This window comes from Choloepus didactylus, chromosome 6 (assembly GCF_015220235.1).
Source record: "Choloepus didactylus isolate mChoDid1 chromosome 6, mChoDid1.pri, whole genome shotgun sequence".
NCBI lineage: Eukaryota > Metazoa > Chordata > Mammalia > Pilosa > Megalonychidae > Choloepus > Choloepus didactylus.
Window position 1 is genome coordinate 148,010,233 of NC_051312.1, and position 21,470 is coordinate 148,031,702.

The following is a 21,470-nucleotide window of genomic DNA, read 5'->3' on the forward strand; positions in this document are numbered from 1 at the left end:
GGAAGGCTTGGATTAAGAAGAAATGAAGGTACAATTCAGCTCTACTTCTTTTTTTTAATGTAATTTTGTTGAGATATGTTCACACACCATCTAATCCATCCAAAGCATAATGGCTCAGAGTATCATCACATAGTTGTGCATTCATCACCTCAATCAATTTTAGAATATTTTCATTACTCCAGAAGAAGAAATAAAAAGAAAAAGAAAACCCAAAACATCTCGTACCCTATTTTTAAAAACAAGTTTTATTCACACACCATACAATCCATCTTAAGTGTACAATAAATGACTCTTGGTATAATCACATAACTGTGCATTCACCACTACAGTTAATGTGAGAACAATCTCATTTCTTCCAAAGAAAAAGATACTATACCTCCATATCCCCCTATTAATGGCATTTAGCTTTGGTATAGTGCCCTTGTTACAATTAATTCAGCTCTATTTTTAACTAATTGTGGAGACTTGAGTAAATCAAATTCTGAAAGCCTTAGTTTCTTCTTTTAAAAAATGAAGATATTTATATCTACTCCACAGGTATATAATGAATAGTAAATATTTAGGGTATGTATAAAATCATTTTATAAAGTGTCCAGTAGTGCTAATCATTTTAAAAACATTGTTCCAACATGAGAGCATGACTGGAGACCATTTGATTTTTCAGGTTAGTTTCCAAGGACCGACTTGAGTAGTGTGGCATGTAATTGAAAAGCTTCTGCCCCTGGGTCTGACATAGCAATGAAATGGATACTGTACGTCTAGATGACATTTTCGGTATTGATTTTACACAGGCAGAACTAAATTGCTAACTTCTTAATGAGGGTCTTTAGAGAAAAGTACCACAAGATGGCAGCAGAGTTCTTCTTGTGTTATTTCAGATATCCCAAGGCCACTTATTGAAGTACCGCAGATTAAATAATTTTTAAAATATGCACGCCACACTGACACTTTCATTGAAGACATTTTACAAGTTTGTTTTGTTTGTCATTTTCTCTGGAGTTGGAAGTCAGCCATCTCAGTAGAGACATATCATAAAGGCTTGGTCAGTTGTAGTTAGGAGCCTAGGGATACAAAAGCAGGCAAGTTACTGAAAAATGAGTTTCATCATGTGGAAAATGAGAATCACAATATTACCTATGTCTTGGGGTATTGTAATTTTTAAATAAAATTATGTTTGCAGAACACTTTGCACAGTTTTTGGTAAAAACAATTTATATTGATAGTATCTCCTCTTCTTTCTCTTCTTTAAATAGCAGCAGCAGCTCAAGGGTAGTGGAGCAGGAAGAGGAAAATAAATGATATTTTAGGCAAAAAAGAAATATGGTTTTCACCCTTTCTATCTTCTTGAGGAGTGGCCTATTGCATCTCTGGGGTAGATAGTTCTTTTGTTAAAATACTTTGATATGGCTTCTGTTCTAGAAATGACACACTGGGAATTGCCACATGGATGAGGCTGAGACCAAGAGAAAGCTGTGCTGAACAAAGTCAAAAACAGGAGTGTGAAGAAGACCAGGTATTGGGGAAGAGTTGGGGAGAATGTCTAGGACACCACTGTGGGAAGACAGGGGCCTAAGAACAGACTCAGAGAGAAAAATTCCCATGGACTCTGATGGCCAGGAAAATTTAAGAACAGGTAATCCAGTAATTCATTTTTAATTGTTTGCTGTTCTCAGATGCAGCAGCCTTTCATAGCTGCAAGTTTCTTCTGATCATGTACCTGCATTTCTGCTGCTTTGGGTTTCGTCCAGCAGGGGGCAGAAGGGAGGTGGCAGCCACAGGTACCCAAAGAGAGGGAACAGATAGAGGGCAGTAGGGGAGCAGAGGGGCTCTGCTAAGGATCTGCAGAAATGCTGGTGGGTGCTTTCCATGATATGTGGCAGTATGTTTAACAAAAAAATTTTTAATTTGGAAATTATTTCAAACTTCCAGAAAAATTGCAAAAATAAGAATAGTACAAAACACCAAGATATCCTTTACCCAGTCACTAACTGTTCATATTTTACCCTATTTGCTATATCATTTGTTGTATCATCCATCTCTCTCTCTCTTTCCTCCCCTCCCTCCCTTCATTATTTTTTCTGAAACATTTGCAGGTAAATCATATATATCATGGATTTTCACCCCTAAATACTTGAATGTGCATTTCCTAAGAATAAGAATATCCTTTTGCATAATCACAGGGTAGTTATCAGCTTCAATAAATTTAAATTTGATGCAATACTTTAGTCTATCATCTGTACTCCAATTCTGTCAAGTGACTCCAGAATATCCTTAACAGCCTTTTTCTCTTCCAGTATTGGATGCAATCTAAGATCAGGTATTATTTCTCTCTCTTTAGCCTTATTTAGTCCAGAATATCTCCACAGCCTTTCTTTTTTTATTGTTTTGTTTGGTTTTGTTTTATGATACTGACATTTTCAAAAACTATACTCCCCTCCCTACTTTTTTTTTTTTTTAACAGGGCATTCCACATTTTGGGCTTTTGTGAATAGATTCAGTAAAACATTTTCAGCCAGAATGCAACATTGGTGATGTTATATCTTTTTCAAGGTATCACATCTGGAGGCATTTGCTATCCATCCGTTCCTCATTGGCAATGTGAATTTTTATCACCTGGTTAAGATATGTTCTGATTTCTCCATCATTTAGTTTCTAAAATTTTCTCCTGCAACAATAAACAATCTGTAGAGAGGCCCTTTAAAACCATGGCAATATAGTACTCGTCTTCAAAATTTCCTCCAAGATTTAGCATCCACTAGCAACTCATTGCCTGATCCAGTCTTTACTAAGCTGCTTGTCAGTGATGATTCCCCAACTTTAACCTCCTTACCAGGCAGCACCCAGCCTTCAACTGTCATCAAGAGCCCCCTTTCCATGCATTTATTTATTTATTTATTATCAATAGGAACTTTTGAATTCTTATTTTTCAACATTTTAGAATTTATTACTCTACTTAATAATGGTGATGCTCAAATTGCTCAAGATGTGACCAATGGGAGCCCTTCAGGTTGGTGCCTGTGTTCTTGTGACTTGTCCTCATAATGATATTGATCACTTCCTCACTTTCTGGCACAAGATAATCCGGGCTCGTTATGTACCTGTCCTATTAGCCATTCTTTTGGGGAGCCCTGTTTCCTTTTAGATTTAGAGACCAAAATCTGGGGCCAGCCACGTTCATTACTTCTGGTTTGTCTTTGCTTCTTCAGAAGTAATTTGCATGCACACACATAAACGTATATACTTACATACAAATGCACCTATTCACCTACGTACATATACATTCATCCATGCACTTATATGTACATATACATGAAAAAACATATGCATATGCACATCCATATTTCAGAAATCATGAATTCTCACTGATATCTCATATTCCTATCCATCCCCAAGGGTTATTTTTTATTGATTTTTGCCTTTCTAGGATGAAAGTACACTATGCTATGCTTCGATTTGTATATTATAGCAAAGTTGCTCCCAAGAACCTAAAGGGTTTGTAGCCAATTTGGTAACAAACAACAGGGTTACCCTAGCAGAAAGAGAGAACCTCGAAGACTCAGGCCTGGGAGGAAGTAAATGGGAAAACCACTATAAATGTGTCTTTCCATTTATGGGTCATTCATTCAAAAAACATTTTCAGCACCCACTAAGTGTAAGGCACTATTTTAGGTGCTAGGGATACATGAGTGAACCAAACATTAGAATTCCCTGAGTTTATGAAACAGATAGTCATGCAGGTAGGACACACAGCATACAAACTAATATAAAATATACAACTCTTCATTGTGAAAGTGCTATGGAAACATCAAAACAGGGAAAGGAGTGTGGGGTGCCTGGATGTGGGGTAGAGGTTGCCCTTTGTAGAGGGTTTGGGGGCAAGCCTTTCTGTGCTAACATTTGAGCCAAGACCTGAAGTAAGTGAAGGAGCATCCATGAAGATATTGGAGACCAGAATTCCAGGCAGAGCAAAATGTGGCTAAACTGCCCCAAGAAGGGCATGATGGAGGAAGAGGAAGGGGACCACTGTGGCCAGATCCTAGAGGGTGGAGGAAGAGTAGTTGGAACTGAGATCCCAGAAGCAGGCAGGGTCAGACTTTACAGCCTTACATGACATTGTAGGGACTTTCACTCTGAGTAAGATGGGAAGCCAGTGGAAGCTTTTGAGCAGAGAAGTGCCATGATTGGACGTCCAATTTGAAATAATCTCTCCACTTGCTCTGTGGGTAATAGACTATGTGTGGACATGGGGGAAGAAAGAAGTCCAATTAGGAGGAAAATGGTAGAAGGCAGAGATGAATTGGAGGCTATTGCAGTAATCCAGAGAAGATGTGGTTGGTTCTAACGTTGCTGCAAATGTGTGCATTTTTTCCATAGAGATAGGTATCCATTCAGCAAACATTTATTGAATGCCACTGTGTGCCAAACAATGTAATAGATTCTGGGGAATACAGAGACAAACAAAATACAATCACAGCTCTCAATGAACTTACAGTCATTTGAAAATCTTGTGGGTGAGTTAGGCACATGTACAGATATGGGGAGGACAATGTGATAAGCCCTGAGTTAGTGGTCAAGTTTGTTCTGAGCCAAGTGTTGTAGCCACAAGGATAAAGGACCAGCTATCCCTATCTGCTAGCTCAGAGAAAGCTTTGGAAAGAAGGTGATAGTGAAAAAGGAAGGGGAATGAGGGAAAGAAGAAGGAAACCAGGGTGCTCCCAAGTGATAGGTAGAGCATCTTCAGTTTGTGAATTTCCAGGAACGGTTGTCATCCTCACCATGTCATCCTCACTGAGTTCTATCGCATCCTTGGGTGCCCATATAATTACTTGCAATGGTTTTACAATAAACTTCCCTTACATTATCTATCTTGAGTGAGTTTTTATTTCTTGCAACCAATAGCTCTAACCTGAAACAGAGAAGATAAGGATACAGGATCAACAGATTAGAAGTTGATCATCTGGAGGCATAGGGCTAAGGATAGGGGTAGATATACAGATTTCTAGCTCAGGTATGGTAGCAACATAATTTACCAGAAGTAATTCAGGAAGAAGTTGTTGAGTTTGTTTTCAGACATGATGTGTTTGAGCTGTCTCCAGCATGTAGGTGGAACTCTTTGAGCTGAAAGATCTGAAAGACTTTGGTGAGCATTGCAATTGAAGTTATGGGAACTCATAGGAAGAGGAAAAGAGGCAAATGTGAAGCTCTGAAGAATGCCTAATCAGTAGCCAAAGAGGAGAGGCCAGCACAGAAGACTAACAGAGCAATCAGAAACAAGAAAAGCTAAAGAGGAGAGAATGAAGTCCATAGACACCAAGAGAGGAAAGCCTTTCCAAAGGAAGAAAAAGTTCTAACTCTTTATATTGAATGACCTATTTTACCCTGACTTTTGTATTTCACTGATTTGTAGAGACATTTTAACTCTCAAGCTAGGCTATAACATACAGTCTGGGACCACGGGCTCTCTGGAGAATTGCCAGTCTTAGCAGAGTATTATTGACACAGAATCAGCAGACTGAACAAATGACTACCCCATAATTCTGCAGATCTCTAATGTGTTATTTCGCTGATTAGGATTTTATTTCAACTAGAGCCAGGACAAAGAATGTATATGAATTCAATACATTTTTAACAAATAGAACAGAATAAAAAGTAAATTAAATATAGATATAGACATAGATGTAGATATAACCTGGTATAAGTATAGGTCTATTTGTAGGATTAGGAATAGGAATAGACAGGCTTAGGCATACACATAGATACAGGAATAGATGATGATAAACACAGATATAGATATAGAAATAGGTATATATACATATATACTGTATTCATTTGTGTGTGTGTGTGTGTGTGTGTGTGTGTGTGTGTGTGTGTATTTAGATGTCTTCTTCTCACACAGAACTTAGTGGCAAGAATCCTGAAACAACCTTCTTCCCCCTTTTGGTGTCTTCTTGGATAGACCAGAAAACCCTTTCTCTTGGTTTCTGGAAGTGTCTATTGAAACTCTTGTTTAAAAGCATGGGATGTTTTTCCTCAAATGTTGCTACATGTTTCAGCTGCATCAGGCATTTCCAGTTGCTCCACAGCTGCTCAGCTGTATACCCTGTTCTCTTCCCTCCTCTTTGTTCTTGTCTGCTGCTTGTTATTTGTGGACCCTAAGGTAAGTCACTGCATCTTTCTGGGCCTCATTTTTCCCAAGTGTAGATTCAGGTGAAATTTGTACTCATTTTTAAATATCCACCTCAAATATTTTCTCTTCTGCTCAGCCTATTCAATCTTCTCTAAGTGGTGGAGTTGATATCTACCTCTGAGTATCTTTTCTCTTCCGCTCAGGCTACTCAACCTTTCCTAAGTGGTAAAGTTGATATCTGCCTCTGTGTATTCCTTCTACACTCCCAGTGGTCCTGCCATCCCTGTGGTTTCAGTCCTTGCACTAGCCACCACAGAGATTGTTGACTTGTCTGCTACCCCCATTCCTCAGTGAGCTTTGGGGAACATGAACCTGAGACTTTGTAGAGTGTCTGGTGCCCAGTTGATGTTTCACAATGTTGTTGAACTGAATGGAAGTGGCCCAAGAGACCACAGATTTACCTTCTAATGATCAGTATCATGCTTTTTCTAATTGTAAATGCAAACTCATTTGCTGGGTGTATAGAATAGAATGCAGTGAAGATTGTATTCTGCATCTAACCTTTTTGTTTCTCTTGGGTTATTTTGCTTTTATTATGTAAAACGTTCATGAGAATGTAATAAACTTATATCTATCTATCTATATATAACTATATAAAGCTATCTATAGCTATATCTGTATCTGTATCAATCTAACTATATATATAAACTATATATATATAGTGAGAGAGAGAGAGAGAGGGAGGGAGAGAGAGAGAGGACAAGGGATAAAGAAGAAGCAAAAGAAATTTCAAAGGTATTCTGGGAATTTAGCTAGGAATGAACTCTTGTTTTTCCCAGTGTAGGACCCCGGGTGAGCAACGACTTTGTAAATACAAAAGAAAACAATGAGTAAATGAATGATGCAGTCAACTCTGTGGTTTAGAGTGGGAGGTGTGGTATACATGAGTTGTGTATGGAGATCTTTCAGTGTCTCAGACTATTCTCAGAGAAGCCACTTATAAGCCGTTTGCAAGTGCCTGTAGAGCTTCAAAATGTCTGATCAGTAGAAATGATGCTAAATGTCCTCTGGCCGAGGAAGGCTGTAAGTTCTGTATGTGAGCTTGGAGGGGGCTGCCACAATAATCTCCTTTTGAATAATGTCATTTGTCATGAACTTTTTTAAAGCACTGAGGGAAAAACAGTCTGTGGCCACCATCCATCACTTCTAAAGCTAGCAGCAGAGCCATCTCTGGCAAGACATCTGCTCTTGAAGCCAAACCACCAACAACTACTCTTTCACACAAGGCTTCCTGGCTTAACCTACACTCTGCTAACCACATAGGTGACACCCTCCATTACTCTATTCAAGGGGGGAGTGGGCAGCTGGGATGGAGGGCATATGAAACCAATTTCAAAGTGCAGACAGTAATTTGTAGGACTATGAGTGTGGGTTGTGAGAGAGGGGGTGGTGGAGCACTTAAAATGGACCAGAAATGGATTGTCTGTAAGAACAAGTGAGAAAAACATGCCCCATGGTTTTATGCGGGTGATTTTTTATTAAGCTTTATTGATATATATTTTGCACATGTATATTAGAAATTGTTAAATCCACTCCTTTTCCCTCCATATTCCTAACATACTTAATTTACATGTTTTACAGTGTTTATTACTATCTGTCATGCATTAGTTATAAAGGTATATGCCCGTTTTCTCTAGTAGTCCTTGTAAAGCAGGCTTTGTCATCCATTTATCGGTCTTCTCCACAGTATCTGGAATAGTGACTGACACCTTTTCCTTGCCTAATTAATATTTCCTTAACTTACTTAACTGCATTATTGAAATGGAGGAAAGACAAAAAACATCAGTGAAAATTATTATGAAGAGCAAATGAGTAAAACTAATAAAATCCAGGGGATAATGAATACATTTTGACTCCTGAAGATATGCCATAACCGGAATGAGGTGTCATTCTTGAAAAATTAAAGAAAAAAATTATTTTCCTTGGAAAAAATAATTGATCATTCGTATTTCATTTGGTGGACATGCTTTGGATTATAGCTGAGATTTTTATTCCACTCAATCTAATTGAGAACTCCTGTGTTGATTTTCATTCTAATAATAGGTTAACATTTTTTTACTAAAAAAAAAAAAAAGAAAGAAAGAAAAGGAAATAGGAAAGAAAGAAAGAAAGGTGGTAATGGAACCACAAATGAGAAAACTGAGTTAGATCTCACCCAACTAAGAGAAACAATCCTTGGATGCCGATATCAACTTCACCTCCAACATGACCAGACCCAAATCAGGATCTTTCTCTTCCAAATGGACTGAAATGTAAATCTTCAGAAAACAATGAAATTTTTAGCTGTGAGATGGGTTGAAATTCAGGGAATGTTGAAACAACTGGTTTTGAGTCAGTGAGTGTTGAAAAAGCATGTTGTTTCAAAGGTATTCGCTGGGAGACTAATATTTCAACACATTTCAGTGACTTCTTGCTGTAAAATGTTTAGGCCTAAAAAATGAAACTGGATAAATAATAGGAGCTTCCAAGGGAAAAATCATTCAACTTGGAGACATTATGACAGAGCAATTGAGGCCTCTGTAGATAGACAACTTCCCAGCAAACTCATTGCATGTTGTTTATTTCCAGAGAGCATTGATTTGAGTCAGACCCATTTCCCAAATTAAAATGTTAGGTTAATGAGTGATAAATTCAGATTCCCAGTTTAACAGGCAAGAACTACTGAGTAAATTGAAAATTAAATGACAAAATTTGATTTTTGAGAATTAGGGAAACTAAGATAAACACTTCCACCTAGATCCTCCTGCCAAAAAAAAAAAAATCTATATATTTATTCTACCCTGATTTGGTGAGTACCTACATGAAGTAAGCTCTGTACTATTGTCTCATCTATTGAATTTAAGTGATGATTTACTTGCATAAGATTAGAGCCCTTCCGCATCTGAGTGAAGATAATATAATTTACAATCCTCATTTTGAAAATGAAATTGCTCTTGGTAAAAAGGCTACACATATTAACTAATGCCAATAACTTGAACACAGGGTCTTTTCCAATATTTATCAATTTCTTACTTAACATGAGCCTCACATTTTTGTTCTTTTGACTTTTGTTCGCACAGTCTGTTTTTTCTGACTCATCAGTAAAAATTGAAATGGGATGAATGAAAATCATTTGGAAAACTGGAGTAAACTAGATTTCTGCAGCAGGTTAGAGAGGTCTTTCAAAAATTACAACTTTAGGTCTCTAATAAATAGTCAGCACCTGGTCAATATACAAGAAATTATAAGAGAACCAGACTACAGACAATGTGTTCAGGGTTTTTCCATTTGTGCATGTAACAAATGTTTGCAATAAAGTAAGTGTGATTGTTTAATCTTCATGGTTCCTGTTAGATGTGAACATAAAGAGGTTCAGATATATACGTATTTTTTTTAATGACGATTACTTGGATGCAGGAATGCCTTAATCTTGCTCTGCAATCCATTCTCCCCATTCTGCCTAGTTAAAATGACATTAGGTAGGGTGAGCCCATCTCATTCCTCAGACCTTTTTTCCTGAAGGCAACTCCCCTGAACTCTCCTAGTTATTTCTCATGGTCTTTACTGCCCTTGGGAAACGCAGTGGGAACTCAAGGGCTCAGCAGATAGGGTGGTCTGTCAATTTTACTCTACTCAGCAGGAGATCTGAACAGTGTATTTTCAGTGGTGAGACAGGCAAAAAACTGGTCAAACTATTGTTAGGCACACATGTTACAAATTTATTGATTTAGTTGTTAAATTAAACAAACATTTAATTGTTTGTTGTTAACTAGTCATAAAATTTGGTTGTTTAGAAGTGGATTTCCCTTGGTTTATTATGGTAATTATTTCTAGTAATTTGTTTCACACCCACAGATGTGAGGCTAAATTTGCAAAATACCCTGATTTGGAGATGGAAAATTCATGGCCTTGGATAACGCACTTAAGCTCTTCATCTCAATTTCCCTGTTTGTAAATTGTTGTAGCTATTCTATCAGAGCATTCCAAAGGCTAAAATAAATCTGTGTGAAAAGTCTAGGTAAGTACTATAAAAATGGCTACTAGCAAAGACTGAGCCTGAGGCAATATTTTTGTGTAGTAGAAGCTCTTATAATAACAGAGACTCTTCCCTCATTTAATGCATGGTTATCTTTTAGAACAGACTTATAAATAAGAGCCTGGCTAATATAATGTCTTTTAGAAATTCCCTGTTCCAAACATTAAGCAAGTCTTTTAGCCTAAGAAAAAAATTTCCATACACTCAAAAGCTAGCCCATGCTTTCCTGTGCAATTTTTTTGTTCCATGCCACCTAGATCAGAAGCCTTTGAATGTTGAAAGTTGTCTTTGTGCATTTTTGATTTCATATATAATTTCCCATTCTTACATTGTTGCCAAATATTATATTTTTCATGTTTTTTTATTGAAATAATCATGATATTAGCTAGTATTTATTGATAACTTACTAGGTACGAGGCACGTGCTAGCAGGGAATCCAATTTTATTTTTCGTCTTCGTTATCCTGTGACCATCATGATATTCTTAAAACAATATTGATTTTGTAATCACTATTGTCCTTCATTTTCAAAACAAAACAAAAATTAACAGAACTCTGTTGGGAAGGGGTTGTTGCACAATAAATAAACAACAAGCCATTGTAGTTCTGTGAATCTTGGTAACTGTTAAATGAGAGGGAAGACATGTTTTATTCTGAACGTCCCTTTATTAGTACTTAGTGCTATAATATTTTGGTGCTGGACAAGATTAAAATAATGGTGATGTGATAATGAAAGGGACAAAAGGTCAAATGGTTTAAAATCCAATAAAAGCTGGGCAAGATGGCTAATATTCAGTGTTTGCTGTGGAAACCCCTAGAGGAATGGACAAACCTTTCATCCTCTCATTTAATTTTTTCCTACTTTGCTTGATAATCTTAATACCTTAAATACATTTGATACTAGGATTTGACAGGCTCTATGGAGAGAAAGGTCACCCCAAAGTGTGGTGTTTAGGAGACTGTCTCTGGATTTAAATAGTACTCTGCCTTTTCTACTTACCAACTAGGTGACTTTGTAAAAATTGCTTAAACTCTGTAAGCTACAGTTTCCTAATTTATAAAAACAGGACTAAAAATACTTAACAAGGTAAATATGAGTATTGGATGGAGACATATAAATAAAGCCAATTCCTCTGTGTCTGGTCTGATAAGCATGCAATAATCATTAGCTTTATTATAACAGAGATACTGTTTGTTGACGCTTTGTTATGATACCTGTTTTGTGAAATTTTCTTCCTTTTGTTGAACTTCTCAATATCCCTCATAATTTATAGAACCCCTATGGGATAAAGCTCTCTGTCAGACTTCTTAAAGTCAAGAGGAACTCAGGTCCAAGGCTTTTAGAAGCATAAGCATTAAATAGTTAATTTTCAAGGGCAGTCCCAGTTAGCCCTGGCCATGGGCATTCTAATAGTAAGCACTATCTCCGAAAACCCAAATCCATACTTGGGAATATAGAATCCATTCTGCATTAATTCCACGTCACATGTTATTCCTAAGTCAGCAAAACAAAAGCCAATTTTACAAGTACATTTTGTTCATTCCACAAGTAATCAAGAACTCTCAGACTGATCACACCAGAGTCATCTAGCTGACCTCATTATTCAAAAATGATCAAATCACTAAAGTTAAATAAGGATTGTGAGCTGGTTTGGATGTATTATGTCCCCCAAAATGTCATGTTCTGTGATGCAATCCTGTAGGGACAGACATATTAGTGTTGATTAGGTTGGAATCCTTTGAGTGTTTCCATGGAGATGTGACTCAATCACCTGTGGGTGAGACTTTTGATTGGATAATTTCCATGGAGGTGTTACCATGGAGGTCTTAATTGAATCACTGGAATCCTATAAAAGTGTTCACAGACAGAAGGAGGTGCTGCAGCCAAGAGGGACACTTTGAAGAATGCACAGGAACTGAGAGTGGAGCTGGAGCACAACCTGGGATCAGCAGACGCCAGCCACGTGCCTTCCCAGCTAACAGAGGTTTTCCGGATGCCATTGGCCTTCCTTCCGTGAAAGTATACTTGTGTTGATGCCTTCATTTGGACATTTCATGGGCTTCAGACTAACTTTGTAATCAAATAAACCCCTTTATAAAAGCCAATCTATTTCTGGTATTTTGCATAACAGCGGCATTAGCAAACTGGAACAGATGACTTGAGCAGCAATTATAAAATGAAACTATACTCTTCAGCTGCTGGAAACCTCATGTGTCCAGAAAAACCAGCTCTTGTATCTAAGCTCTATATTGCATAGAGAGATTCTGTACGTTGATGTGCATGACCTGACCACTTCAGCACTCTATTAATACTGCAGGGAGAAAGCAAATGACACACCAATTAGACAAACAAGATTCCTATTAGCATAAAACAAGACAAAGAAATACACAAACAAAATTAATCAATAAATACCACTTTTTCCAGCCCGACACCATATTGGCTGAGAAAGATAATCAACAAATTCAGTATAATGGCCTTGGGTGGGAGTCCATCGAGGTCTTCAACTGCATCTTCTATAATATTTTCTTTAAGTAAAATAATAATCATAATAATTCTCAAGGAAAATGGTAAAATGTCAAAATCTGATCAATTATGCTGATTATCTGATTCTCCCTATTTCTCAGTGTGCTTAAGATATTTCATGACTTTTATTACCAGAAAAGGGTAAGTTAAAAAATGTTTTGTGTGGCATAGTAGAAATTGGGAGATACAACTTTGAATTCTGATTCTGTTGCTGAATTTCTATGGCACCAAGAATGTGCTGTTTCCCCTGTTACCCCTTAGTTTCGTCATCTATAAAATGGTTCTGCTACTTCTTTATTTGCTACATAAGATATTTTATAGCTATTAGAGAGTTAATGTGAGAAAATACTTGGTAGAATGCCTGGTACATGGTAAATTTCCACTAAATGTTATTTTAATCTATAAAATAGTATTGATTATAGTTATTGCTGTGTGTATAATAATTCCTACACATACAAGAAGCATGGTGTCGACAGTGGATTTTTAATGTACCTTGTGAAAATGAACCACTAGTGAAAATGACCAAATGGTCACATACACTGACCAGGAAAAGTGAAGAAATAGCATAGGTTGGATTTATAGCTGGAGTGGTGGAGTTCAAAGACTTTTAAATGAATAACAGTAACTACTCAGGTCATGCTTTAGTAACAGCTAAATTAAGTTTCTCAGAAACAGACGCATTTGATAGACGTATAGAGGGTGAACAAATTCCTGTTAAAACAAGAACAAATTTAAACTATGCTGGGAGAAATGAGGAATGACCAGGTTCACTTCCAAAAGTCTCAGAGAATAATAAACTTTTTAAAAAGAAAGAAAAAAAGAAGCATAAAGAAGGCTTTCAAGAGCAGGTATAAAGCCACCAGCTTTGAAAAAGTAAATAGATATTTCCAGCTGTGGAATCATTTAATGGAGTTCTTGACTAGGGAGAAAACACACACACACAAAGGTGAGAGAATTTGAGCAGAAATAGCAAAAATCAAAGGCCAAAAGGAAGAGATGTGCAGCGACAGGATCAAAGAAATGAGTGATGAAGAGTTTAAGCAAGAACAAAAACTCCAACTCCAGACCTCTCAGAGTGAGCAAGAGGGAAAAGGTGGTGGCTATGGACATTAGAGGCATGACAGCCAGGTAAGACAGCACTAAAGAAGTGACACAGAGCATCTGTACAGAAGTCCCGTACGAGAATGAAAAAAAAAAAAAAAAGAAGAAGTTAAGGAGCTATTGAACAGAGTGCAATTGTTAATCAAAGAAGGAAGAATAAAATAATGGAGCAGCAGACATGGTTGCTTAAAAGAAAGTGGCAAGGTGAATACCTGGAGAAGAGAAGGCTCCAGGGGGAGCCAAAGCTTCCCTGCAGGATCTGTTCAGTTACAGAGTAACCAAGATTTATCTCTGGCAGCTCCTGGCAAATGGTAGAAAGTTGAAAACAATTTGTATAAAGGAGGAAAGATAATAGTAATAAAATCCTTTGAGATGACAAGGAATATGATATTGTAAGCTGGGGATCAACGAGCCTTATAAGTTCTAGTTGAAAGACCAAGGCAGGAAACTTGCCTTCCAGCTTGGCCAAGAATAGCACAAAATGATGGCAATACACCCAAGACATGTAGAGGCAAAAATGGTGATACTTTTTATGAAATTCAGAGAAAATGGAGAGGATATCCCCAAAGGAAGAAATCAATGATTACTCATTCATAAAAATGTAATTGATCAAAAATTGATTTTCCTTCTAAGACAATGCAAACATTTGTGCCTTGGAGGCTCCTGAAATATAAGAAAATGATGTAAAACCAGTGGAATTCCACAAAGGATAAGTGAACGAAATTTGGAATAGAGATAAAGTGAGGAGTAAAAGTGCACATACAGCCTTTTTCTGGGTGCTGTTGCTGAAGCTTTCATGTTAGAATATGCATGTGGATTTTGAACAGGAGAGAACAAGCAAAAGAGGTAAACTATATGGAGGCTGACCACAGACAGGTCTCCTGAAGATGCTATTTTATGCATCGAAGATGGCCTTCTGAGTGCTATTCACAATAATAGAAGAAAGGCATTGATAATACAAAGAAGGACAAAATATCCCAGATGTTGAGGTATGATTCAACAAACGCACATGCAAACCTTAAAGGTGAGAGTTGAAAGAAAGTCTGACTGTTCTGAATATGTGGGTGTGGTAAAGAGACCAATGAAGGTCTTTAGTGCATGCTTTGGAGAGGAAGAAGTTAAAAATAAAACTGAAAAAAGTTGATAATTATAATAACAATAAAACAGCAGGGACTTTGTAAAGGACCTACTCTTTGCCAGGCACCATTATAAATACTTTCCATATGTTAACTAGTAATAGACTCCCAGCACCCTATAAAGTAGTTGCTGTTATTATGAGGAAATTGAGGCAGAGAAAAGTTAGGTTGCCGAGCTATTAAGTAGCAAAATCAGTACACAAAGTCCAAGCATCTGCACACAAAACCACTGTGCTATGCTGCTACTATAAATTAGAATGCAAAGTTTTCAAAATAATTATCAATCATCTTATACCCACCTAAAGCCTTAGGGGTTATGGGCCATGTACACTCAAGACCCATTATTCCTTATATCACAGTGAGAAAGCTGATGCAGAAAATACTGTATCTCTTCCACAGGTGAGCAGACAGATGCCCAGGGAGGTTTGGGTTTTGTACCCAAGGTCCCACAGGTAGCGGCAGGGCTTTTTGACCTAAATCTTTTTGTCCTTTTGACTCAAGTCTTACGCCCTTTCCACAGTGCAGTAGCTGACTCAATGAGAAAGTGAGATAAGAGCAATCAACTAGAATCTGATGTCAGGTTTCTTGAGTAATGCATACAAGCATTTTCCATCTGGAGAAGATAGACCCCACACCACGCATACGTGTGTACATGTGTGTGTGCTTATGATGTGTGTGTGTGTGTGTGTGTGTGTGCATAGGAGAGGTGGGAGTACCAAGCCAAAAATAAAAAAAGGGAAAAAGAGTGCTTTTCCCAAGGAAAATATGTGGAGATAAGTAGGCACAACCATAGGTGTCTCTGAATGTCTGAATGCACCATAATAAAAGACTTTTTGATCTGGTTGGCTGAGTTGTTTTCATTTCGTTTAAACAAAACAAATGTGAAGTAGCAGTGGGCAGGTCTAATGGCCATAAGGGAGGTAAAGTAGGAAAACAGCAGTTACAAAGAGAGTTATGGGATCTCACAAAATGCAAGCGGGAAGAAGAAAGAATCACATTTTTGGGAATCACATAAATGCAGAAAAAAGTTCAGAAATGGACTAAGAAAAGCATATGTTGGAGAAGAAAAGAATGAAATACATAAAAGAAAAGCAATAGTTTCAGAGTACTGAGTTTATGAGGAATTTCTAATTTCTCTCTGGAGATTTTAAGGGGCTTGTATTATGATGACAGAAGAGTTGTAAATAAAGAAAGATATTTTAAGATAAAAATGAAAACAGCTCTCAAATGACATGCTTTGTGTGAAAATACTCTAATATTATAAGATGCTGTTTTAGTGTCAGACATGTTCACAGTTATTATTTTTGTTGTTACCACTATCACTGATGTTATTTTCTGTGGTACCATCCCTGGTTGTCCATATGGCAAGTTTGGGGAGGAAAAGGAGGAGGCATTTGCTCTATTTAATACAGAAGTCTGCCTGTTCACTGCTCTGGAAGTATTAGCATGATCATCTACTAATTTTAATTAGAAATCTTATCACGAAAGAGATAGTGGACTGGCTGTTTTCCACCACACTCAATATAGAATATGAGGAAATGGAGGAAATGGCCATAAATTACAGCAAGCAAGATTTAGGTTAGGAACAGCCAAAAGAAGAATTTTCTGCATGGAAACAAACTATTGAGGGAAGTAGAGATATATCTGCTTGTTTTAAGTTGTCTAGAAGAAGAGTTCTTGGAAATGGGGTGGAGTGGGAGGTAAGTGGGGTGATCTACAGGACCCGTCTAAGCTCTCAGACTGTACTATCGTAAGTTGTCTGTCTATTTATCAAGTCAAGATGTGCTGTGAATCCAGTTACCCATGGGTATGCTTCAATTCCCTATAACTGAAAATGGCTTTAAATATTTACAAAATATCTCCAGTTCTGGAAATTGTCAAATACATCAAAAGTGAAGACACTGAAAATTTTCAATTATTTCAGGTAATAAAGGAATAAATATTGGGTTTTCTGATTTTGAATTGCTATTTGATATTTTTTTCCTCTCACTCAGGCCATTCTTTGCCCTGACTAGGGCAAATTACTTTGCTTTATTCACCCAGAGTATAGGATTTGAAGTTTCCTTCCTTATACAACTTCCTACTCAACTCCCCTACCTTCTCTGCTTCCTTATCCTTTCAACCAGTCCCAAAATGCTATTTTCCCTTTCGTTAAGAGTTATAAAAATGTCAGTGCCACTGAAAATATAATATCTTTATTCTCATCGTCTAGGATACAGGATGTGGTGAGGGTGTTAAGTGTCGGCCATGTCAGATTTCACTTCCTGCTTTATAATCAATCCCGTATGGGCCTGCCAGGGCCCTGGTAAGTCCCAGCCTTTCCAAGGAGATCTTGCTTCTCATCTGACCTGGGCTGCTCTCACTTCAATTACCTAGGGAAAAAGTTAACAATACCCAGCAATATTCCTCTCCTTCATCCTCCTCCTGGCCTTTCTTCCATCTCCAGGGTTACAAAAATGAAGGAAATTTGTTACGACTGATTCACATGGCTTGGGAGTTGCTTACTGGATGATTTCACAGTCTGGCTATTAGCTGTGAAGAAATATAATGCCATCCTTACATATCTGGTTTGGGTTGGAAGGAAAAAGCTCACATAAAAGTCTGGAGAGAGGCGAAGGGGAACAGACAGAAAGTCAGCACCCTGGGGCTCAGTCTGATGATTTAGTAGGGTGATTCGATGGTGTATTTATAGCGCTAATGTTAGAGTTTGATGCTCCAGCTTTTTCACTTGCAGTTTGTATGCCAGGGTAGAACGTGACCCAAGGGAATACCATGTTAGTCCAGGTGGAGAGAGCTAAGTTGGGAGGGAATGCATAGCTTTTAGACTAGTTGATTTCCCCTGGTGGAGGATCTAATGATGAGGCTGGCAGCCAAGAAACCAGAGCTCTTGGTTTCAACTCTAGGTCCCATTAACACAATGATGGGTGGTCTTGAGTCAAAATGTTGTCGTCGGTAAGAAGTTGGGCTCTGGGATCAGGCTGATGAGGGCTCAAGCTCTGTTGCATTGCAAATATAGACCTGGAGTTTTTGTTCCTCAGCTTCCTTAATTGTAAGTGAAGATGGGAATTTTATCTAACTGTGGCAATGCATGAATTGTTCTTAGCCTAGTGCCTAGACCATGACAGCATCTCGAAATGAGAAGAAGAAAATGGGACTTAGAACAAAAAAGTGCCTGACAGAATTCCCTGATTCCACAAAGGTTTATGAGCACCTATTTTTGCATCAATACCTGCACATGGATCTTTGAAAGAGAGAAGGGCACCTCAAGTTCAGTTCCTGCTCTGGGTATTTACATTCTCATTGGAAAGACAAAAGCTAATTTAAATATCAGTCTATTTAAATAAATGTGATGAGACCTTAGGAATTCAGGAGAGGGGATAATTATTATAAATTGGAATGAAGAAACTCATGAAAATATTGTAACTAGAGAAAATTAGGAAGTATTTTGTGGAATCTCATGAAATTATTAGAAGCAACTGTTACAGAGTAAGAAAGAAGTAAACTTGAATCAGCAGATATGGATTCAAATCTAGTGGGTCTGTCTCCTTCTTAGGTGTAATACCGGCAAATTGTTTAGCTTCTCTGCATTTGCGTTTTCACATCTGTAGAATTGATATTCTAAGACATGGCTCATAGATTTGGTGAGGCTAGAACAGGGAAACATGCATCAAAGTGTCTGGATTGGATTTCCCACCCACTCGTATTTCAGGTGGTAGGTATAGGAAGAATGCAAAGTCAATACTGCTTCCTCTATTTTCCTCCGTTCAGTTTCCCTCAGTTCAGAGCTACAACAGCTCCTGTTTGATTCTTTCTGTTCTACACTACTTGTGTGGAAATGAACAGATCCATCTAGTTAAAAAGAATTTAAGTCTTCCAAGGTGTGAAGATCCGATGACTGTGAGACAAGCATGTGGTCCTGTTTCTCCTGCATTGTTCAGCAACCTGATCTCCTAAATACTCCTGGACCAGAGCTGCAGTCACTGAAGGTCCAAGTGGACAGAGCCCAGAACTTGCTACTTAGAAGACCTGGGCTCTACTCTTACCTCGGTAAGAGTTTCACTGGGTTGTCCTGGTTAATTTACCCTCTACCCTTGCCTCAGCCTCTCCATATTCTAGAAGGAGATAACATTACCAGTTCCTGCCTCAGGGAAGCTAGGAAGATGAATTAGCTAAGGCTGTAAGTCAGAGATTCTTCTGGAGGAAAAACCCTATTTCTGTTTTACATGACTCCTTTGCACTGTGCTATCCATTTTACTGGGTGACTCTGTCACTTCTACAGGATCTAAAGGGGCTTTGAATAATATGATAAAGAGACTCAACGTTTTCCCTCCAGGCCATCCTAAGGCTGGTTTTCTTGGTCTCATCAATTTCACAAGTGACGTTCCTCTCCTAATACAGTATTGTGCTAGAAATGGAAACATTTCAGCAAAGCCTAGCTAGAGCACAGCATGTTTGAGGATGAACTACCTTGACCAAATCAAAGGGCCTAGTATTTCTTGAACCATAGTTTGAAATTGCAGTTTCATTTTTTCCTCTAGTTTTTTTTGTTATTTCTTGAAGAAACCTTCCATGTTTGCATTTTTAACAGATGTTCCCCCTTGTTCCAGGGGCAAATCTTTGCTTCTCATGATTATTTTTGTAAGTCCATGGTAGATTTGGGCAGGGTGTAGATGTGGAGAACACCTGCATTTTGTCAACCTTTATATATAAATATACATATATCACAACCTTATTGAGATATATTTTACCTGCCATACAATTTGCCCATTTAAAGTGTACAATTAAATGGTTTTTAGTATATTTACAGAGTTATGCAACCATCACCACAATCAGTTTTAGAACATTTTTATCACCCCCAAAAGAAAGTCCATATCCATAACCAGTTACACCCCACCCAGTTTTCCCACCCCCATCCTAGGCAACCACCAATCTAATTTTGTTCTATATTAATTTGCCTATTCTGGACATTTTGTAAAAATGGATCATACAACATGTTGTCCTTTTTGACTGGCTTCTTTCATTTAGCATAATGTTTTCAAGATTTGTCTCTGTTGTAGTATTTATCAATATTTTACTTCTTTTTATTGCCAAATAATATTCCCTTTTATAGATACGCCACATTTTATTTATCCACTCATCAGTTAATGGACATATGGGTTGTTTCCATTTTTGGCTATTATGAATAGTGCTGCTATAAAAATCCTTGTACAAGTTTTTGTATGGGTTATGTGTTTTTATTTCTCGTAGGGTATATATCTAGGAGTGACATTGCTAGGTCATATGGTAGCTGTGTTTCCCACAGCAGCTGCGCCATTCTGCCTTCCCACTAGCAGTGTATGAGGGTTCCATTTCCCCCACATTCTCACCCACACTAATTGTCTGTCTTTTTGATTACAGCCATCAAAGTGGTATGAAGCCTCCTATGTCTTTACTCTTTCCTTTCCATTATGTCTTCTTTGACAATGTCCTTCATGACTGAGATGCAAAATTGACTAATGGTTATCTCTTTTTCAAAACCAAAATGATGCCCAGTGTTACATGTCTCCCATTTGGGATCAGTTCAGCCCTGGAGAGAGTGATGGTAAGGGGAGGAGTGGTGGGATGTTCTATCACAGCAAAGGGCCTGCCACACCGTTCCAGGCTCTTGTCTCCTCCATCTCTATCAGCCACCTGCCCCAGTGCAATCAGGGAAAAACATTATTGAGGAAAAAAAAAAAAAATCATGTTAAGTAAGCAGAAAGATGCCACATATCCACTCCATCACCAAAAAAAAAAATAGACCAGCAAGGGGGACTCAGAACTCTACATAACAGAAGCCAAGGAAGGAGGAGACTGTCGTGGAGACTTGAATAATAGATAGCCCATCTCTCAATGACAGCATGGCTGCTCCAGAAAAAACACTTAACTGTCTTCTCTTGGCAAAAACAGGACTAAAACTTCCTCACAAGGACTGCAAGGCGTTTTTTCCCAGAACACAGTACAATGCCATGCACCTAATATGTGATAATACTGGTGGAGATTATTAAAGCTGAGATTAGTGGGTACTTACTAGGTGTCAGACATTGAAATAATATTATATATATTTGTATATATATTTGTATATAAAATATATTTATTTATAAAAACTCAATGACATAAGTTTGCGTGTGTGTGCATGTATGTTATTCCCATTTTACATGAGGAAACTGAGGCACAAAGAAATTAAGAAAACTGACTATGGCCACACAATTAAAAGTAGCAAGGACAGGATTCAAACCCATATCTGTCTGATCTGGAATCCTACATTACCCATTGTATCTACTTTACCCATTGTATCTCACAGTCTCTTAAAAATATTTGATGAATAAACAGATAAATATTTCCAAATACCAATTTAAAAACATCTACAAAAGGGAAAATATTATTTTTGGAAAAATAAAATATATAAGTGAAGAAAAAGACTTTAAGTGAGAGATATAGCTACACTATTACTTACTTAGCTATTTTATATATTAGACTGTTCATGCATA

At 37.6% G+C, this 21,470-nt stretch overlaps 1 long non-coding RNA gene across 1 annotated transcript in view; it reads right to left on the bottom strand.

The window, feature by feature from the left end:
- Positions 1-255: 255 nt before the first annotated feature.
- The window catches only part of LOC119538773, a 120,160-nt gene continuing 98,945 nt past the window's right edge, over positions 256-21,470 (bottom strand). Inside the window, exon 3 of the long non-coding RNA XR_005217646.1 lies at positions 256-1,061. This is a non-coding gene — a long non-coding RNA (uncharacterized LOC119538773). The remainder of the gene's footprint in view (positions 1,062-21,470) is intronic.